The sequence below is a fragment of the Carettochelys insculpta genome, chromosome 1 (assembly GCF_033958435.1).
Source record: "Carettochelys insculpta isolate YL-2023 chromosome 1, ASM3395843v1, whole genome shotgun sequence".
In the NCBI taxonomy this organism is placed as follows: Eukaryota; Metazoa; Chordata; order Testudines; family Carettochelyidae; genus Carettochelys; species Carettochelys insculpta.
The window spans coordinates 41,194,324-41,209,363 of NC_134137.1; the positions used below are offsets into that span (position 1 = coordinate 41,194,324).

General features: G+C 41.4%; 1 protein-coding gene across 2 annotated transcripts in view; it reads right to left on the reverse strand.

Annotated features, from left to right (window-relative positions):
* Positions 1 to 15,040, reverse strand: part of GUCY1A2 (guanylate cyclase 1 soluble subunit alpha 2) — a 296,861-nt gene that overhangs the window by 251,479 nt on the left and 30,342 nt on the right. The gene's annotated exons all lie outside the window — the stretch shown is intronic.

Sequence of the window (15,040 nt, forward strand, 5' to 3'; positions counted from 1 at the left end):
CCAATTCTAATAATGACTGCAATTTTGAAAGCACCCTTCATCCAAACTAATTTACAAATAAGTAGGGATCTCTTTGTCCACATCTGGGATACAACATGATGAGTTTAGAAACACTACACAACAGCTCAAGACAGAATAGGAAAAACAGCTTACACAGAAAAAATAAATAGGATACATTTAGGTAGATAGCATTAATTATTCACACTGGATTTTTGGCCAGAATAGCCATAGTCCATAGCCATAGCATTTCAATGAATATCACAGAATATTTTATAACTAAAAATGGTCAAAACTGTGGTTTTATGGCTAATCCACATGAGAGTACCTAAAGTAGTATAATGCCTCTTAATAGAGGAAAGGGTGTCACCACCAATACTTTTGCAGAACACAGGACTTTAACTTTTTCCAGGCAAGTACCAACCCCAACCAATGGGGGTTATTTTATGAAATTACGTTGAGTGATATGGCTACAGGGTATGTCATTGCCTTTTTAAACACTTCAGGCATGAGTCAGTGGAGTTACACATACTCCAATAAAGTAGCATAGCAGTGAATTATTTACAAAAAGACCTATACTAGTCAAATGGGACCAGACGAGTGGGCGTGTGTGTTTTTTCTAATCCAGAATTTTGTCTGACAATGCCATGACCAGAATTTTAGAGAAGGGTTTAAAACTAAAAAAAACAAACAAAAACCTGGAGTAGACAGATATGGAATATCTTACCTATAGGAAACGTTTCTTCCAATTTTCCCATGAATTAGCTCATTTATGCCCTGAAGCATGAGGTTTTATATCTTTTTCAATAACATAATTACAATTTACTATTATAACTCAGAAAAACAAGGTGGAAGAGGCAGTAACTTTTACTGCACCAACTTCTGCTTGTGGAAGATACGCATTTGAGCTCTTGTTTGGGTCACACAAATTTTATTGTAATTCCAGATGTTCTCATTGAATAAAAACACACCGTCCCATTTTCAGTCATAATAAGCTCTTGGCTTTAGTGGTATGTAGTGACATACAGCTTCCTGAACTATCTGTCCCTTGTATGGTGAAATATTTTTTTTACTGCTTTTATCTTTACCACTTTTCTATTTCTCTGAATAGCCTCTTGCTCTTGCAATACACCTACCATCTCTACAAAGTTCTTTTTTTTTCTCATTATCTCATCCCCTCTGATTCATTTCCTGTTTAAAGAATCTTAGTTATTTGCATTCTCTCAAACAGAAATTTTCTCCAGGCCTGTCAAATACGTTTCGGTATAAAAAGGAAGAAACTACCTCCACTGTGGTATGGCAATTTCTGTACTACTCAGCTTTGCCAAGGCTTTCTATCTTAATAGTGGCTAGTGGCAGATGCTTCAGACAGACAATCATCTAATGGCCAACTATGCAATAGCAAGCTTAGGGAAGATGCAACTGCAATAATCTGATTCCCCAAAATAAGACGATAGTAGCTGATCTGTGGATATTTTTATTAGTAGTATAAGACTGCTTTAATAAAAGTTTCTACTTCACTTTTTGTCTCAACAACTGAGTTGCAATACAGATATTGAGAGTCCTAAAAGTCAAATTATCTGATAGACCAACAAATACCTACTTTTCCATTGTCATCCAATTTAAGTATTCCCCATTCTTTTTCTTCTACCTTCAGAAAGGGCAAATTGAAATTCATGACTTATCTCTGTGCCCTTCATTTTATATACTTCTGTCATGTCATAACTCCAGACTACTTAGGGAAATGCTTTTCTCTCTTTTCTCATAATCTTTCTGTGCTTCTTCACTTTTAATGTCTTCCTCTGATCCGTTTTACATTTCAGCTACAATATTTTTGCAGGGGGAATGTCCAAAATTGAACACAGTATTTGAGATGTGAGTGTGAGAATGATTTCAAATAAATAGATAGCAGATTTTCAATATTATTCTCTGCCCCTTTCCTACTATAATCTAACAAAAGAAATCACAGCATATAAGCTCTTCAGAATCAATGAAAAGGTGAAAGATGAGATCAAAACAACAAAGTGCGCTATTCAGCCACAAATCATAACAAAGCAATTATAACCCATCCAATTATTCCTGTAGAGGGAACCAAGGAGACAACAGCTAGAAGTACATGCTCCAGTGATCTGCATCCAATTCCCTCGGTGTATATTAACATATGCGATCAGGGACCTCTCTTAAGAGAGCTGAAGTGTCAGCTACTGAATAGCAGAGACGAGACAGAACTGCAAATTGTAATGTTTATATCATGAACAAGACTAGATTCTGTCCTCCTGGATGTAACAAATGTTTCCTCAATGAAGCAAAGGTACAGTAAGGCTGTGTCTACACTAGAGAGTTGTGTCGACAGACGGGGCCTTCTGTTCATATAAATTAGGGAGCATGTACGCACATAAAACTTTCTGTCAGAGTCTCGAAAGAACTCTGCATTTGTCTTGACAGTGTTATCCCTCAAAAATCTGAGGAATAACACTTACATCAACAGAGAGGGCTGCTGGTTCACCGGGCAGCCCTGTTTGTAGAGCTTCTGGTCAGCCATTCTGTCAACAGAGGTCAGAGCAGTCTGGCTGCTCTCTGTTGACAGAGTAGATTTCTCTGTCGATAGACGTTACTGTCGACAGATGTTTCTAGCGTAGACATAGCCTAAATGTTTTGTGTCCCCTTCATAACACAATCTCTTATGCTTTTATTGAGGGCGGTTTGGGCAGAAGATTCCAGAACACCACTTAAGAACAAATGAGGAAAAAAAAAAAAACTAGCATTTAACCAACAATGATTCTCTCAAACAAAATCTGAACAGTGTAGGATACAGCTGAGTTCTTATTAACTAATTCAATTGGCCTCTGAATGATATTATGACTGTATCTAATTAATTTGTGATGTACTTTGGCATAACTTGAGTATAAAAAGAAATCCTGTATCAAATGGAGGAAATTGGGCAACCTCTTTATATGGTCATTTTTAGTGTTTGCATATATAAACACAGTAAAAAGTATTTCATACCTTCACATGGTGCTTTGGTAAACTGTGGCGAGTTACACACTACTCAGATAACAAATTTAATAAACTAAAAATGGCATTTACATAAATAGAAAAAAATTGGTTAAAAAGTTTTACCCACCTGTGCTTACACGTAATATTTGTTTTGACTGTACTTATAATGAGAAATAATTTTTTCTAATAAGTCATGTCTACACTGGCACAAAACTTCGAAATGGCCATGGAAATCGCCATTTCAAAGATTACTAATGAGGGGCTGAAATGCATATTCAGCACCTCATTAGCATGCTGCCAGCTGCAGCTCTTCGAAATTGCCGTGTTTCGCTCCGTATGACGTGATAGGAATAAGGGGATTTTAAAGTTGGCCGGGTTTCTTTCAAAAAAGGCCCCCATCTGGGCAAGCTGTGCAGGAGCAAAACGTGGCAACTTTGAAGAGCTGAGGCCAGTGGTATGCTAATGAGTCCCTGAATATGCATTTCAGCACCTCATTAGTAATCTTCGAAATAGCCATGCAAATGGCCATTTCAAAGATTTCTCTTAGTGTAAACGTAGCCATACTGTTTAAAATGTAGTTCTGCTCTAACAAGTGACTCCAAAAGTAACTTTATATTTACTGCCTTACAATGAACTCCAAACTACAGGCAAAAAGATTTTCCCTACCCTACACACTACAGCCAAGTCTACACTACAATGATCTTTCAAAACATGAGCTTCTAGAAGATCCCTTCCAGAAGATCTTCTTAAAGAGCACATCCACAGACAAAAAAGCAGACTGAAAGATCAATCCACTCTTTCGACAGAGAGCACCCACACAGCCCTTGATCTTTCAAAACAACAGCCAGCAATCAAAAAAACTGGTACTATGAGGACGGCTCTCTTGAAAAAAGAGCCCACAGACTGACTACACATGTTTTTAAAAAAAATATATATATCTTTCAAAAGGAGGCACTCTTCCCAATCCAGGAGAAGAACAGGGCTTCTGGAAGAAGAGCCACATTCTTTCAATTTCGGATCGAAAGAGCACATTTTGTGTGCGGACACGCCATGTGTTCTTTCGAAAAAGGCCCTGATTTTTTGAAAACTTGCTAGTGTAGATGTGGCCTACCAGTTTTGGAAACAATCTAGCATCTTAAAAATAAATTCAGCTATTTACTTCCCACACAACATTTTCAGTAAGGCTGCAGTTATTCTACATTCCTCTTTTGAAAGAGATGCAAATGCATCTCATCAGAAATGCAAATGAGGTACTGATTTACATATTGCATGCTTCATTTGCATAATAGTGGCCACTCACTGTTGCAGAAGAGCTGTTTTTTGGGGGAGAAAATGGGGCATGGGGGAATGCAGTGTAGAGGGGGTTCCTTTGAAAACAAACCCTGTTTTCAAAAGAACCCTTCTTCCTGAAAAATATGAGGAAGAAGTGTGCTTTTGAAAGCAGGGTTTCCTTTCAAATGAATTCCCTCTACATTGTTTGGGGTTTTTTCCCTCTGCAAAAACAGCACTTCACAACCAGCAAGTGGCCATCATTATGCAAATGAGGCACATATGTAAATCAGTGCCTTATCTGCATTTCCAATCAACCACATATGCTGTCATCTTCCAAAAGGGGAACATAGTGTAGCTGCAGCCTAAGAGGTTTTTGCAAGCTAAAACGGACTCTCTGTAACACCAGGGCTACTCCATGGTCTTCAGTGTATGCTCTCATTGACACATGGGAAAGCCTACTGCTTAAATAGGTTTGCGCAACTGTAACTGACTGGAACTTGCAAACAGTTGATAATGCTTAGACATGAATACAATCCAACTCACTCCCTTTTAGCTATGTTGTCTCTGCAGGACAAATAGGAGTAAAAGTTATTTCTGTCGTTTCAATAAGCAAATATGGGTCTAAATTCAGAGAGACTTCTGCTGACTGCAAAGGTAACAGTTTTTAGAGTAGAACATACGTTACTGAAATTCCAAAAGGCTTCTCACATTTCGTCAAATATATGAAAATATCATATTTTATATACTGACCTTTGACAACCTGCTATGTATACTACAGCCTGTAATTACTATTTTTTTTCCTTTTAATAATACAAAGTACTACAGAAATCTAGGGAGGGCTTGTAATTCAAGTGTATCTTTTAATTACCAAGAAATTTTTATTCCCCAACTCCAGCTCCATTGCTACAGTTTGTTCAATTTACTAATTACTTATATTATAGCAGCTCCTGGAGCAGGGGTTCTCAGACTGAAGCTTGGATCCCTCAGGGCAGTGATGGGTAATCATGTACCGCGAGTGGGTTGCATGCATAGCCCCCTCCTTCAGTTCACTGGGCTGCAACAGCCCATGGCCCACTGGGTTTCCATCTATCCTCCACAGACCCCTGTCTGTCCCCCCACGCCCATGCACTGCAGCATTCCAGCTCCGGAAGAAGCAGGGCTGGAGCGTCAATCAGTGGGATTCATGGCGCTCCAAAAGTGCTGGGAGGGAGGAAGAGGAAGTGCCCCAGTGCAGAAGAGGTGGGGGGGAAGGGGGACAGACAGGGTCTGTGGGCTGCAAGTGGAACCCCAGTGGACTGCAGGTTGCCCACCACTGCCTCAGGGAGTCAGGAGAGTACTCCATGGGTGGGTCATCAAAAGCTGTCAACCTCCACCCCAAACTTCACTTCGCCACCATCATTTTTAATGCCATTAAATGCAAAGAAAACATTTCTCCTTTCTAAGGCAGGTCTCACACAGCGTTGCGCTGTGTGAAAGGGGTCGCGAGTACAAAGGCCTGAGAGTCACTGACCTAGAATCTCTGATTTGGATTGGGATTCCAGCATTTTAGGCACTGTACCAAAGTACCAGAAGACACAGAACTATCCTGAAGAGTCTGCAATCTGAGATTAATCATTATAGTGATGTGCACATTTCTATTACATACATAATTTTATCTATTTCACTTATATATTGCCAGCATGGTGCATTGGTACACTTATGAGACTTCTCTACAGGGTCTGGATGCAGGAGCAAGCCCCATCTGTTTCTAAAACACACTGATTTTGACACACCTGTAACATTTGATATTGTTGCCATTTAGACCCTTTGCAACCTTTCTTAAACAATTTTAAGTACCGTTAGGATTTGCTCCCTAAGGTGCATCCAGTTCCTGTGAAAAGGAAAATGATGCTGGGGGTGTAGATGTTTTGAACACATGAAATGATTCACTTAAAACTGACTGATCACAGTACATTTTGTAACCTTCTCTCACACTACAAATACAAGGGGACACAATAAAATGTAAAGACAATAAATGTAGAGCAAATAGGGAAGGGTATTTACAATGCATCAAATTTGCCTATCAGAGTCACTGACTCATGCTGTGGATATTTAAGAACATAATTACTGTGGATTTCTAGTTTCTTTTTTTTATTAAGATAAACAAAAATTATTGCCAGTCCCAGATCTTTTGTTTAAATCTATTATCACTTATACAATACAGATAACGTCTACCAATATCAGGTGCTTATACAGCATGTCTAGTGTAGATTAGTAACTCTCAAGATTTCCAGACTACTATGCCCCTTCCGTGGGTCTGATTTGTTTTGCATACCCCCAAGCTGGATCTCACTTCTTCTTGGACTGAGCCATCAATGGATGGATCTCATCTTCTACAAAGCCATTGGTGAGTGACTAAATCAATCCTTGATCAGCAGCACTAGATTACAGATGTCACACAAAAACCACCAACTGCAAGCTCTGTGGCCATGTCTACACTAGCCCCAAACTTTGAAATGGCCACGCAAATGGCCATTTCGAAGTTTACTAATGAAGCGCTGAAATGCATGTTCAGCGCTTCATTAGCATGCGGGCGGCCACGGCGCTTCGAAATTGACGCGGCTCACCGCTGCGCGGCTCATCCCGACAGGGCTTCTTTTCGAAAGGACCCCGCCTACTTCGAAGCGCCGCGGCCGCCTGCATGATAATGAAGCGCTGAAATGCATATTCAGAGCTTCATCAGTAAACTTCGAAATGGCCATTTGCGTGGCCATTTCAAAGTTTGGGGCTAGTGTAGACATAGCCTGTATGTTCTTTTCAGAGCCTAACTTTTTCCTATAGTGCCTGGGCACAGTAACTCTCAAAGCAATTAAGAGCCTATACAGTAGTTTGCTAGCAGGACAATCTGTCCTGAACTAGAGTTTCCAGATCATTGGGAGATATGCCACATGACTTCACGTTGGCTTTTAAGATGTCTTTATAGTGCTTATACTGCCCACCAAGAGAGCGCTTTCTATGAGCAAGCAGGCCATAGAAGACTGTCTTTGGTATTCATGTATCATCCATCCTCATAACATGACCAATCCAGCGAAACTGTGTCTTCATAAGAATTACTTCCATGCCCATGTCACCACATATCTCACTTAAAAATTGTTTGCTTACAAAATCAAATGTCAAAATACAAAAGTGTCACAGCACACTTGTACTGAAAAACTGTTTACTTTCTCATTGTACCATATAATCATAAGTCAATTGGAATATAAATATTGGATTTACAGTTCAGTGTATAGGATCTAGAGTAGTATCAGCTTATTGTTTTTATGAAATACTAGTTTGTACAGTAAACCTCTGACATTCACAGTTGTTGCGTTCTTGTGCACTCCCGCTAAGTCAAATTTTGCATAACTTCGGGGAGCCAGGAAACTGACCAGTGCAGCTGCGCTGATCAGTTTCTGGTCTCCTGTGAGTGGCGGGCAGCCAAGAGCCTGCTCCTGTCAGGGGGTAGCAAGAGTCAGGCTGCCGCCCCCATCAGGAGCTGTTTCCTGCTCCTGTCAGTGGCGACAGACAAAAGTCAGGCTCTCAGCTGCCACCATTGACAGGACCAGGGAAACTGACCAGTTTCCCTGCTCTTGAAAGTGGACGGGAACTGCCACTTCACTCCCGGCTGCCCGCCGCTCACAGGAGCCAGGAAACTGACCAGCACTGCTGCACTGGTCAGTTTCCCTGCTACCGTGAATAGTGGGCAGCCTAGAGCCCGGTGCCAGCTCCCCCAGCACTCGTAGTCATGTTAACCAGAGATTCACGCAACTTGAGTGCACGTATCTCAGGGCTCTACTGTACCAACTTTGCTAGTGCTTTTTATTTAGCCTGTTATAAAAATAGACAAATATATAGAAGAGCTGATATCCCCCAGAAGACTTCTGTGTACCCACAGTTTGAAACTATTGACGTAGATATTCCATAGTGTAAATGAGAAGTGAGGTTTTTGAAGACACAAATATAAGCGAGGTATCCACTCAGGCACAGGATCTGGGCACTTCTCTTTTCTCTCTCAATAGAGGTTGCACAATTTTTTTTTTAACTTTGCAAATATTCACATTTAAAAATAAGACTTTGCAAATGTTCATTAATCTCATCCAACATTACATCTCAACACAGGTATTTATAGTGGTGGTATTTTCCATCCATTTAGCAAAGTTGCAAATATGTTACAAGAAAAATATTATGAACTTCCAGTGCAACAATTGGATGTCTGTTTGCAGAAACTGCCTTTCATTTTTCCAAAGAACTGAAGAGACAATGAAAATTTCCCTTCTTTCACAAAATCTACAACTGTATGATGGAAGAATAGGGGAGTTGTTCTTTACAGTATTTGTGCACAATGAGAATGTTTTTGTATAATTTCCTAGAAGGAGTGTAGTTAGGGTGTGAGAAAGAGAGAGAAGTGAAACAGTTCAGAAATGTGTACAAGAATGCTAACTAAATAAGAGAAATAAGTACTTCCCCACTACATAACACAAACTTTCAGCAATCTCCTTAGAGCGTGAGCTTAGTGATCTTTTTATTCTGAGTTTGCACAGTTTTTAGCACAGTGGGGCATGCTCTGTGGCTATGTCTGCACTACAGAAGTTTGTTGACAGAAATTACTGTTGGAAAAGATCTTCTGGCAAAACTGCTGTGGACAGATCACATCCACACACAAATGTGGATCAAAAGAGCAATCCACTCTGTCGACAGAGAGCAGCCAGACTGCCCAGCTGCTCTCTCAACAGAGCAGCCAATCAGAAGCTCAGCAACAATTTCAAAATTAAATAAATGTAAAATTAAACGTGAGATGTCCTGGTATGGGACATGGTGAAGAGTGACACTGGTGTAAATGAAGAATAAATTCACTGATATCAACAGAGTTGCCTCAGTATAAAATCAATGAGGCCAAGAGGAGAATCAAGCTCTTTTACTGACTGCTTTGCAGGGCTAGTGACCACTAATGACAGAAGAATTCCAGTATTCATCTAGTATAAATTACACACACTATTCAATGTACACCTTATCAAGCAGTACTGTTCTATGAATAGTGGAAATACCAGGATTACAAAGTGAGGCACTTGTCCACAGTCTCCCAGGTCTACTAACGGCTTCAGTATTTGCTACATTTTGTCAAAGACCATACAATGAAAATTTTAAAGTCAGAGTTAGTGGGTTGGGAGAGGTAAATCATAGCAAAGTATTCACACATTACGTAGAACAGAATATCAAATGTTTTATTGATAGTTACTTCAAAAGAGAACTTTGTTCCATCATTGCAAATGGACACCAAAGCTCCAAGGTGCCCAGATTGAAATCTGAACGTGCGGTCTAGCATCAAAACCTAACTTGCCTTGCAACTCACATTAGCAAACACTCAGCTCCAGCATAAACAGGCACAACCTCTGGCTTGCATGAAGAGTAGCAGTGTGCTCAGCGCCTAGTCTTTATCATAAAAGAGAGCAGAATTTGGATTAACATTTGTTTAAATGCCATCACATTAGAGATCCACTCAAGTCTTCTATCTCAACAATGTCATAATAAGATGAATTGTACTGATTACACACCTCAGTGCTTATTTCCCATTTGTATAAAGAAGTCTCTCATTATTCCTTATTCATGCAGTACAATAACTGTCATATATAGAACTGAGGACTAATTAGGCAGGCTTCATTAACAGTCTGGCTGTTGCGACACAAATTAAGTTGGAGTTAATGCTGATACTCCTTCCTAAACTCAGGACATTGGATGAGGGAGAAGGAAATAAGTATTTATCAAGAACTACCTTAAGAATTTACCTTACTTTTAACTCTTGCCCTTATCTCAAGGTCATATTTTAAAAAAAAAAATGAATAAATAAACCCCCTAAGATTTCCTATCAGTAACTTCCTCTCACTTTATTTAATAAGTTTTTATATATATAAAAAATGTACATTTTCACTCAGATCAGCACAGTTCCCTGAAGAAAAGGGCTATTTAGGCCTCACGATCTGTTTAGTACAGATCCCCACACTCACTGCAGCTCATGGGCCCATTCTAGCTATGTCTACACGTGCACGCTACATCGAAATAGCTTATTTCGATGTAGCAACATCGAAATAGTCTATTTCGATGAATAACGTCTACATGTCCTCCAGGGCTGGCAACGTCGACGTTCAACTTCGACGTTGGGCAGCACCACATCGAAATAGGCGCTGCGAGGGAACGTCTACACGCCAAAGTAGCACACATCGAAATAAGGGTGCCAGGAACAGCTGCAGACAGGGTCACAGGGCGGACTCAACAGAAAGCCGCTCCCTTAAAGGGCCCCTCCCAGACACAGTTGCACTAAACAACACAAGATCCACAGAGCCGACAACTGGTTGCAGACCCTGTGCATGCAGCATGGATACCCAGCTGCAGCAGCAGCAGCCAGAAGCCCTGGGCTAAGGGCTGCTGCACACGATGACCACAGAGCCCCGCAGGGGCTGGAGAGAGAGCATCTCTCAACCCCTCAGCTGATGGCCACCATGGCGGACCCCGCTATTTCGATGGTGCAGGACGCAGATCGTCTACACGTGCCCTACTTCGACATTCAACTTCGAAGTAGGGCGCTATTCCCATCCCCTCATGGGGTTAGCGACTTCGACGTCTCGCCACCTAACGTCGATTTCAACTTCGAAATAGCGCCCAACACGTGTAGCCGTGACGGGCGCTATTTCGAAGTTGGCGCCGCTACTTCGAAGTAGCGTGCATGTGTAGACACGGCCACTGTTGGATTGCATTTGATGATCAGGACCTCAGACGCTAATTTTAAGAACACATAAATAAGTATTCACAGCCATTTAAGTGCACACAGACTTGACAGACCATGAGAGCTGTAGTTTCATAGTGAAAGTGATTAGGAGTTTTTCATCTGGCCTCTCATTATGTTATATATTAAAACTAAGATTCCTCTGCAAGAGTCAGGAAGACATGTACAGGAGCTGATGTGGATAAGGTAAGGACTCAGCTATTTAAAAAATAAAATAAAATTTTTTAAATATTGCATCGTACATTTCTGTGACGTCACTTGTTCTCGTGAATCCTTGTTACATATATAACTAAAACATAGAACTGGAAAGGACCTTGAGAGGTCACAGAGTCCAGTCCCCTGCACAACCTATTACTATCCCTGACAGATTTTTTTTTTTAAATCTAATCTGCCCCAGACTTTTGAAAGGCCTCTCAAGGACTGAGCTCACCATCCTGGGCTTACAAAGCCAATGCTCTAACCACTGAGCTATTCCTCCTACCAGCTCTGTCAGGTTATGAGTGCCCTCTCTTCAGCAGCAGCCAGCAGCACTCTCCACATGCATTCAGTATCCTTGTGTGGTAAGGACCATAATGAAAAGGAACGGTTTTGATCATCAGTAAAATACCTCTCAGGTGGAAGATAACAGCTCTTTTACAGTGCATACCAATCATACACAATAGTTTGAGACAGTAAAGGAAGACAAATGGTTACTCCAACTGCAAGGAGGATTTTTACGGTAAGCAGAATGTAGTAACCCAGATTGGAATTCAGCTAGCTTGAATAGCAGAATTGATACTAGTCCTCTAGCAAAGTGGGTAATGAGATCTTTAATTATCACACAAGGTCAGGACTTCAATTTTATGCCCTCCTTGGGACAAGAAATCTCCAGCCACATAATCTTCTGAAAATAGCCCATGTTCAGGCTTTTTGTTCATTACCAAGTGAAAGGAAACCTATTAAATACTGAGAGTACTGCCCATTACAACTCTTACCTACATCTCTTGCAGTAACTTGGGATTTCCTGGGAGGACTCCCCAGCTGGACTTGCAAGGCATAAGTGTAGCACTTGAACATTCAAAAGCATCTAATGTTAGTAAGATGCTTAAAAATAATAAAGAATTTTAGCATGACAGTAATTATTGCATAGACCAGAATTTACATAGACATCACTTTAAGTTAAATAATTTATATGTAAATACACTCAAAACCAAATTTCAAAAAAGGGTTGATAACGTTAGCTGTGGCACTATGACGACTACATGCACACAGTCATGTGAAGGGCTCAGTAGTGAGTGTTACTTGTAGCAATGATAAACAACATTTAGCACCTTACACCTTCAAAGTGCCATGTGTGAAGGGGTCAGGCCAGATGGTGACAAGAAAATAGCAAAAAGCAGGTGTATTAGCCCCTAGTCAAACAATTCCCTGTTTCTCTGATAACCAAACAAGGTCTGCCCCAGATGAATTAAGACACCTGGAGTCAATCGAGAGCCTGCAAGAATCAGCTGAGACGGCTAGGTTGATGGGACACCTGGAGCCAGTCAGTGATCAATTACTTAATAAGCCCCACCCTCCTTCAGTCAATTCAGGAACACACATTGCTGGAGATCAGGAACACTGTCAGGTACTAGAAGGGAACCCTGCAACTACAGAGAGAGGGAAAGAGAGAGCACTCCCTTGGGAGCAGCCCCCTTGTGGGCTCAGAGGTCAAGGCAGGTAAACCTCGGCCAAAGTGGGCAGACTGAGTTAAAGAATCTAGTCTTTGCCGCCACACCCGGAGATTCAGATTTTTCCTCTCCCTTTTACCCCCAGTAGCAGATGATAAGAGTGGCTAATCAGACTAAAACATGCCTCTAAATTAAAGGAGTTAAACTGAGAACTGCAGTGACCCACTGAGGTGAGCAATAAGACTGGGAGTTGCCAGTTTTCCCAGAGAAAAATTACTCACCCTACCACTATAAAGTAGTGCAGGACCCACTGCGGGGTGGAGGGGGGCGTAGAGAGAGACAAATTCCATCACAAGTTAAAATTAGCTAATTAACCAATGGCTGAAGGTGATCTGTAACAGCTTCTCAAACAATAAAAACGAAACGTTTTACTGGGGGGTGGGCGACCAAAATAATTAGGGGGACTGGAGCATATGACTTATGAAGAAAGGTTGAGGGAATTGGGACTGTTTAGTCTGCAGAAGAGAAGACTGAGGAGGGACTTGATAACAGCCTTCAACTTACTGAAGGGAGGTTGCAAAGAGGCTGGAGAGAGGCTGTTCACAGTGGTCACAGATGGCTGAACACAGAACAATGGTCTCAAGTTGTGGCTGGAAAGGTCCAGGTTGAAGATTAGGAAAAACTTTTTCACTAAGAGGGTGGTGAAACATTGGAATGGTCTACCCAGGGAAGTAGTGGAGTCTCCATCCCTGAAGGTGTTTAAGTCTCACCTCGACAAAACCCTGGAGGGGCTGATCTGATGGGTTTGGTCCTGCTTAGAGCAGGGGGCTGAACTCGATGGCTTTTTTAGGTCTCTTCCAGCTCTCTTGTTCTATGATTCTATGATGTTAAATGCCCCATTTTATTTTTTTTTTTTAAAAGAACGACATTTTTACTTTTCTTTCAGTGTGGTTTCATATCAGCTTTCACAGAAAAAGGCCACGCTGAGAATCAATAAAACCTTACTGATGTTAAAGAAAATAACAGCTATTCCTAGACAGCAATCAGTGGATGTGAAGAAGCCAGCATGCTCAAGCTATCTTTAAGCTAGACAGCTCAGGTCCCAGAACAATGAGGCCATGGCATCACAAGTCTCAGTATAGGCATACAAGCCAGCCCAGAACCCTTAGTAATCACTTGCAGGGCTGACTTGTATTTTGCACCTGCTCCATTGCTGAAGGACACAGTTTGAGACTAAACCTAGCTTGGGCCTGTCTACACAAGCTGCAATCGCACCCCTTGATTACAGTCGAAGTGTGCCCTAAAGATGTAGCAGAAGAGCGTGTGCCTGCTTAGGGTCAGTTGCCTCTATTTGAGCCCATGATCTGAAACTGCACTGATTTATTACACAAATTTCACTTGAAAACCAGCTTATGGCTCACCAATGAAACTATACGGAAGGCTTTGCATCTGGCTTTAGCACTGCACAGGAAACAGCTTAGTCCTGGCCAAATTTCAGCTTAGATAATAACACCCTGCCAAACTAGGTTCTCCTGGTAATTTCAGTTTGGCTATGTCTAGACTAGAGGGATTTGTTGGCAGCAGTTTGTGTCTGAAGATATCCTGCAACAAAACCTCTGTTGACAGATCGCGGACAGACTGCAGGGTGGATCAAAAGAGCTATCCACTCTGGACAGCGCATCCAGACTGCCCGGTCCCTCTATGGGCACAACAGCCACCCAGCAGCACAGCAGACAGGGTTGTGCAGTGTCCTGGAAGCCTTTTCTGTCAACAGAAGGTCCCCCTGGAAAGTCCAGGCTGGCTTTTTGTCAACAGAACTCTATCAACAGTGACACTCTTCCTTGTGGCAAGCAGGGTATGGCTGTCAATAAAAGTGCTGTGTTCTGTCAACTTATTGTCAACAGAACATCCATGATAGTCTGGATGCTCTGCAGGTTTTGTCAAAAGAACAGCCACTTTGCCGACAAATCCCCCCAGTCTAGACAAAGCCTTTGGTATGGTAACGTTCTTCATTTCCTGTCCTGTTGTGCAGTGCTGCTCTGTTCTCTTAAGCGGTCGCATATGTGGCTCTACTTCAATGGTGGATATATCTTCCCCACATTTATATAAGCCTGTTACATTTTGAATCCTTCAGCACAAAGAGTGAAATATAACTGAAGATGCTCTCATGATTCACTGGACTGCATTCTGCTAAAGCATGGCTTCTCCAGACCTCAAATCTATATACTTAACTGAACACTTCTGCGTCTGCCTTTTGTAGCAAATGTTTAAATACCTCCTGACCTACTTCTGAGAGCCAAATTCTTCCCCACACCCCAATTATATCTCA